We start from the raw sequence: 7,500 nt of genomic DNA, 5'->3' as shown, positions 1-7,500 counted from the left end.
CATACACTAGACGCATCTCGGTGGTCGCTGCGTTCTCCGTAATGACTGGCTTGTGAGGAAGGCAGAACTCTCTCCCCACCACTGGTAAGTCTGCCTTCTGAACAATGCCTTCTTGCAGTCGTTCTTGGATGATACTGTTGTAGGCCTCCAGCTGCCCGTTCCTCTTCAACCTTTTCACCAAACTTTCCAGACGCTTCAAACTGCCTGCTTGATTGTTAACCAAGGAGGGGGGGGGGGGGGGGGGGTCTCCACTGGCCCTATCCTGAAGCCCCAGGACATCGAAACGACACAACTATTCGTAGTCGCTGCTTACAGCCTGAGCAAGGAAGATGTTACCCTGCCCAGATTCTCCACCGCTGTTCATAATTGTCCACCCGAATTTCGTTTGTTGAGCAACTAGCTCAACAATCTTTCCCACTCGCTGATAGCCAGCCATCTTGATCTTAGTGTATTCTCCAGCACCAAGTATAATGTGAATAGGTAACTCCTTCTTGGTTGCTGTTTCTTCCATATGAACTGCTTTGAGGTGGGGGTCCTTGGCCAGAACCTCAGGGTAATTTAGGTTCTCCACAGTTAGAATTTCCCTGCGGTCAATCTTTGTCACAGATATTGGAAGCACAGTTTTATTGTTAGTATCACTGAGGTCAACATCATATATCTCAACATTCTTAGTGACAAGTCCCACAATAGTCTTGAGACTCCGCGGTACTGTTTCTGCAGGCTTGATGTCCAGCAGTTCAACCAGATAGGATGAGATGTAAGAGCTAGAGGACCCAGTGTCCAGTAGAGCACGCCAAATTATGTTATTCACCTTGACAATCACAACTGGGTGACAAACGCCTTCACCTTGGGAGGTGGTCATCGCCGATCCACTCTGAAAAGCACTGTCACAAATTGATGTGTGATGTTTTCTCTTGCACTTAGCACAAGTGCTTCGGCTTTTGCATTTGTTAGCTCTGTGCTTCCCACCATTACAATTGAAACACAGTTTGTTGTCCACCAGAAACCTTTTCCTCTCTGTCACGGTCAACAGTGTAGGACAATCCACAGACTTGTGGCTTGGATCACTGCAATACACACACCCATAGGGGGCAGGTGAGTACCCTTGAGCTTGGAAACTTTTCTGTTGCCTGTGACCTTGGGTGGATGGTTCGCCAGGGTGTATTTCAGTCCACTCCTGCAACGCAACCACAAGCTGAGAGAATCCCCAGCTCGGCCTTCATAAATAATGATTTACCTACTTTCTATCGGGAACTTTTACAATATTTTCAAGAGTTTAAAGATAAGACTAATACATTTTCGTATGGTAAGTTCCTGCTGTGGAACAATGAGGCAATAACCATTGATAAAAAAACGCTTTTCTGGAAATCTTGGTTAAAGAAGAACATCCTCTCTGTACAAGATATCCTAAATGCTGATGGAAACTTCATAACATTCCAAGAATTTCAAGACAAGTTCAACAAAAAAAAAAATTATCTCCACTACTTCCAACTTACAGCAGCGATTCCAACCGACTTGAAGAAAAAAGCAAGGGAATGCGAAGCTCCCTCTCACGAACTACTAAATACTACTACGGTATCTTTGTTTCCTGGAGGCAGTCTTGTAGATTTGGCAGACATGCGCTGCAAAGACTATTATAAATTTTTTAATAAAAACCCCTCAGTAGAACCAACTGGTATCAAAGCCTGGAACGTCAATTATGCCGATACTTATACAGAATGGAAAAACAAATTTTCTTTTATATATCAATCAACAAGAGACAAGTTAAGACAGTTCTCTTTCAGATTATTACATAGAATTATAGTAACTAAAAAAGAACTGCTCAAATTTCGATTAACAGATGACGCAACCTGTATCTTTTGCCCTAACTCAGACTCAATAGAGCATACTTTCCTAGATTGCTCTGAGATAAAATCATTCTATTTTGAAGCGTTAGTGTGGTTTAACCGTGTAAACGATACCGAAATTAATCTCTCTAACGAGCAAATTACTTTTAATGAAATACCCGACTTTCATCAATTATCCGAATACCTAAGACGCAGACTACACTTGTTTGTTATTCTTTTGAAACAATATGTCTACAGTTGTAAGTGCTTTGAGAAAACCCGATCCAGAAAGAATTCCAAACAAAAATGTTGATGCAATGGCAAATAGAGAAATGTGCTCTTTACTATTTCTGTTTCTCCACTCTGTGAAATTATTACTTCAAAAAGGAGGTAAAGACTAGAAGCGATGCACTTGCAGTTATACTTCGAGCTATCACTACACGTAAGAACCATTGTGTTGAAGGTAGATTGCAAGTAATTCTTACTTGTTCTTTTCTTTTATTCAGTTAGTATTGTTCTTTTCTCCCAGTTGTATTGCGTCTTTTGTATTAGTCAATGTAGTGTAAATTGTGTATGTAAAAAAAAATAATAATAAATAAAAAATCACTGATGTCAACATCATATATCTCAACGTTCTTAGTGACAAGTCCCACAATAGTCTTGAGACTCCGCGGTACTGTTTCTGCAGGCTTGATGTCCAGCCGTTCTACCAGATAGGATGAGATGTAAGAGCTGGAGGACCCAGTGTCCAGTAGAGCACGCCAAATTATGTTATTCACCTTGACAATCACAACTGGGTGACAAACGCCTTCACCTTGGGAGGTGGTCATCGCCGATCCACTCTGAGAAGCACTGTCACAAATTGATGTGTGATGTTTTCTCTTGCACTTAGCACAAGTGCTTCGGCTTTTGCATTTGTTAGCTCTGTGCTTCCCACCATTACAATTGAAATACAGTTTGTTGTCCACCAGAAACCTTTTCCTCTCTGTCACGGTCAACAGTGTAGGACAATCCACAGACTTGTGGCTTGGATCACTGCAATACACACACCCATAGGGGGCAGGTGAGTACCCTTGAGCTTGGAAACTTTTCTGTTGCCTGTGACCTTGGGTGGATGGTTCGCCAGGGTGTATTTCAGTCCACTCCTGCAACGCAACCACAAGCTGAGAGAATCCCCAGCTCTGCCAGCCTGGCTTTTCTCGCACTAGATCGGACTTGATCCTGGGTAATTTATCAAGCACTCCTCTCAACCATTGACCAGCATTTTGTTGTTTTCCCCAGTATTTCAAGCGATTGCACATTAAACTGAAGTGTCCTGTATAAATTATAGATCTTCTCTGGGTTCGATCCAAAGATAACTGGAAGTGTTTGAACGTTCTCTACATAGGCGTTTATGATCTCACTGGTCTTCCCATAAGTAGATTTTAGGATATTTTTCGCACGCTCATACCCCTCAGACGTAAGTGGCAATCCATCGATTGCCAATTGAACCTTTGGTTCCATCATTTCTTTCAAGTACGAGAATTTTGTAACAGCTGGTAGGTCCGCAGAATCCACTTCCACTTCGAAAGTATTCCAGAACGACAACTAGTTTTCCAGCTTTCCATTAAACTTTGTCAACACAAGCTTCGGTAGCTTGACTTGGGTTTTGTTAACTTTTGTTGCACCGTGGTCATTCTGGTATCTCGCTTTCAACTTGAGCTGTTCCTTCTCAGACCTTCTCAAATTCCAACTGTTCCTGTCTCTGCCGAGCCACTAATGTTTTCTCTTTTGGATTCTGGTCGGCCCCATATCTGTTCTCGATTTCCTTTGTGTGGGCTGCCAGCGTCACTATATCATCGTCTAACTGTTCGAGTTTCACTTCGATTTCTTTGGTAAACTTATCGCTCATAATATCGCTCACTGTCTCACCTGCTACGAGCTTCTGCTCAGTAACTTGTAGTTTGAGATTGTCGATAGCCTTGTAAATCGTTTCCAAAGTTGCTTCAGCCTGTCAATTCGTCTGCTTTCGATTGCGTCCTTGGTTTTTGTCCTAATCAATTTCACGATCTCTAGTTTCGCCTTTAACTGCTTCACACTTGTAAATCCGCCATGGAGGAGTCCCACCAGGGGTGCCAGATGTTGAAATTTGTAAATACAAGATTAAAAAACCAACAGGTCACAGATATCTAACAAGTCACAACAGTTTTTTTAATGTAAAATCACTCTCACCGAGCGAATTTTTTTCTCTCTCTCAACCTCATGCTCACGCAAACCGGTCCGAACCGGTTTTTGCAAACAGTACTTCGTGCACGCGTCACATTCCGTTTCCCACACTCCTTTTTTTTTGCAACAAACCAATTTGTGGCACTTCTCAAAGGGGTGCCAACAAAAATAATCACATGCATCTGTCAATCCAGTGCCAAATGTTGACAATTCAAGCAATAGAGGACTTTTTCTGTGCTTACATAGCCTCATCTTAAACACAAGGGGGAGTTGGAAGAATTCGAGACAGTAAGTTATGCAATTCCGAGACGCAAACATGAAAAAAGTCCTCTATTATCACACGCTTTGGAGGAAAATGTCCAAATTACGACATCAAATCAAAGAAATGAAATGTATGTAAAACAACACAAGATGTACATTTATACCTTGAACCTGCAAGTTTCGAACTCTAACAGAATCCCTCTTGGTGGCACAAAATGCTTTATAAGGTGCCTCATGATGTGCTCCTCTTTTTTTGCAAGAAACCAATTTGTGGCACTTCTCAAAGGGGTGCCAACAAAAATAATGGACGTCTTTTCCACCAGATCTGTCAATACCGTGCTAGCTGTTGACAATTCAAGCAATACAGGACTTTTTCCGTGTTTACATAGCCTCATCTTAAACACAAGGGGAAGATGGAAGAATTCGAGACAGTAAGTTATGGAAAAAGTCCTCTATTGCTTTTATAAAATATTTCTCAAAAATAATTCGACGGGTGAAGGAAATTGCTGCTTTTTTTACTTCTTGAATAAAACATTTTCTTGATACACGACCAAATTTCCTGCCAGCCAATCAAAACGCACGTCTAACAACACATAACCAATCAAAATTGTGCGATGTCGAGGCCATGTTTACATGCTCTCATCCAAAAGCAGCTATTGACCAATGAGAGTGTGCGTACTATCCTAATTATTTTGTAACAGGTATTACACTTCAAAACAGTAGTCATCTATTGTTGTATATCTGGAGCTAAAAGCTGCTTCTTTTTTCGTAGTAACGAATGTTTTATGCTTCAGTAATCGTAATAAAGAGACTATGAGGGTAAGAGAACACATCCCCCATACATGGGCCTCTTTCCATGATAATCCTTCCAGAGTTTCTGCTTGAGAGACCGGGGCAGACTTGGAAATGAAGGTCGGTCGATTTCGCTTAAAATTGGTACACAAAGTACTTATGTCGACTTATGTAATATGCCAAAGTTTCAGCTTCAACGACTTTTTTTTAGCGGAGGTCCGCGCGCGCCGAAGGACTTTCGCCCTTGTGTGATCGAATTTTCGTCGGCGGCTTCATGCACAATATTGAGTCAGGCAGATTTCCGAGTAAATGTTGTCATAGATCGATTGAGGTGGGAGTTCAGCCGAGACGGCCCTGTCAGTTGAAGTCTGCTAAGGTAAGATGAGTTCGCTATTCCTTTCGTTTTGTATATAATCTCAAGCTAACATAAGGAAGCACAGCCTATTAAATTTTCTTTTAAAAATTAATGTATTTTACTTTCCTTCTTGTCAACAGAAAAAAACCTTGTAAGAAATGCCAGCGTTATTAACGTCCTCTTCTTCACCAGTTCCTAAATTTTAATGACTAGTTTCAACTAGCAACTTGTGTGGAGGGTTTACTATAACGCCATGGATTGAAATCAGGGGTTAGACAATAGGGGAACTGTAGGAAGCTGCACAGTAGATAGTTGATGAAGGTGCATGCGAGCTATTGCTATTTCCTATTTTTTTGTCTTTAAAATTCGATTGTTCTTCAGGGAATGTTTCCTATTTTTTGTGCTCATGGCTGGAGAAAAATAATGTTGTAAGCTTGTGCTTTATGTTGACAAAACAATTATTTTGAACCTCGCAATGGTGACTATAATGATGCATGTCCATTAATACTGCTATTTTGTTCCCACTTTTAGATTTTCTTATTTTGTCACCCTTTTATCCACTTGGCACCCTGTAAATAGCAATTTGCTGAAATTACTGTATACATTATGTGGAGGGGAAACCTCTGCAATGCAGCATGTCAAAACACTATAATTTGTACAAATGAACTTCTAATTCACATTAACTCTGAACTGCCAAATATTTAGGACTTGCTTTGTGCCCACAAGTCAACTTGAAATTTAAATAATACTCAATATTTTATCTTCCAACCTCATCAGAAAGTAAATTCAACTTAAGCTGGTCAATGCCTTAAACAAGTTTCAATCTTAAAGTGGTACTATGATCAAAAAATCATTTCCTTTTTTTCTTCTGATTTTGAAAGCGTGTTCGCTTAACACTTAACTGGCAAAATTTTGAGCTTTGAGTTTTATCCGAAGGCTGTTTATTTTGAGTGTAAGTTTTGGATTTCATGGTCCGCCATTACTCACGTTCAAAATTGGCCGATTGGACCTCAGAGGGTTGGATCTAGAGAAAATGACGTCATTTACTCACTAGCTTAAAATTTCAGCGTGTAAATGCATTTTTTATATATGCAAAACACGAGTTGAAAAGTCTGAAAGCCCGAAACTCCCGTGCTGCATATTAATTAGGCCGCGTACACACGCATTGCATTCTTAAACTAGTGAGTGTTTGACGTCATTTTCTCCTCGACCCAGCTCTCTCAAGATTTTAAAGTTAGTAATGGGGGACCAATAAATAAGAAAATTCCACTTGAAATAAACAGGTGTCTTTTTAAAATCAGAACTTAAAACTTGGGTCAGTTAGTGCCTGTTAGTTAACATAGTTTTGAAATCCAAAGGAAAAACAAAATTTTTTTTTGGTCGTAGTACCACTTTAAGATATTTGGGTATGTCACTATGTGAATTGAACATCACCTTTCCTGGCATCATGATCTTCATTATACATGTATTTGTGACAATAATTATTGTATTGCATCATAATTAAGGTAAAGCATTATCTCAGTGAACATTGTCTATTCAATATCTATTATTCACTTATTTACCCATATTCACTAAATGGTTACATATCTACATGTATCTTCATACTAGATTCTGCAAAATCTTGAAAAGACAACGCAGGTGGTTGGTAGGGACTGGTTAGTGCAGTAGTTTCACTTTAAAAGCATTGTCATCATCAAGGCTGAGTACATCAGGGTCAAGTTTATTCCAATTACAGATTGTGCATGACCAAAAGCTGTATTTACATTCATCACACATTGTGGGGTAATTAAAAAGTTATTAGAATCATCAATGACGTTCCCCTACTGCGGGTCTAAAACACAGGTCACATTTGACCGGTCACTCGTTGCAAATCATTGTTTCACCTTTTGGAAAGTAACCCAAAACCCTCAATTTGGCTAACGCCAGCCTAAAAACCAACCTTGGGCCTAGGGTTAGCCAAATTGAGGGTTAGGGTTACTTTCCAAAAGGTAAAACAATGACCTGCAATGAGTGACCTGTGTGACTTGTGTTTTAGACCTGCTGTTTCCCTACAAGATTATA

Source organism: Montipora capricornis, chromosome 3 (genome assembly GCF_036669925.1).
Source record: "Montipora capricornis isolate CH-2021 chromosome 3, ASM3666992v2, whole genome shotgun sequence".
Taxonomy (NCBI): domain Eukaryota; kingdom Metazoa; phylum Cnidaria; class Anthozoa; order Scleractinia; family Acroporidae; genus Montipora; species Montipora capricornis.
This window is presented reverse-complemented; position numbering follows the sequence as displayed.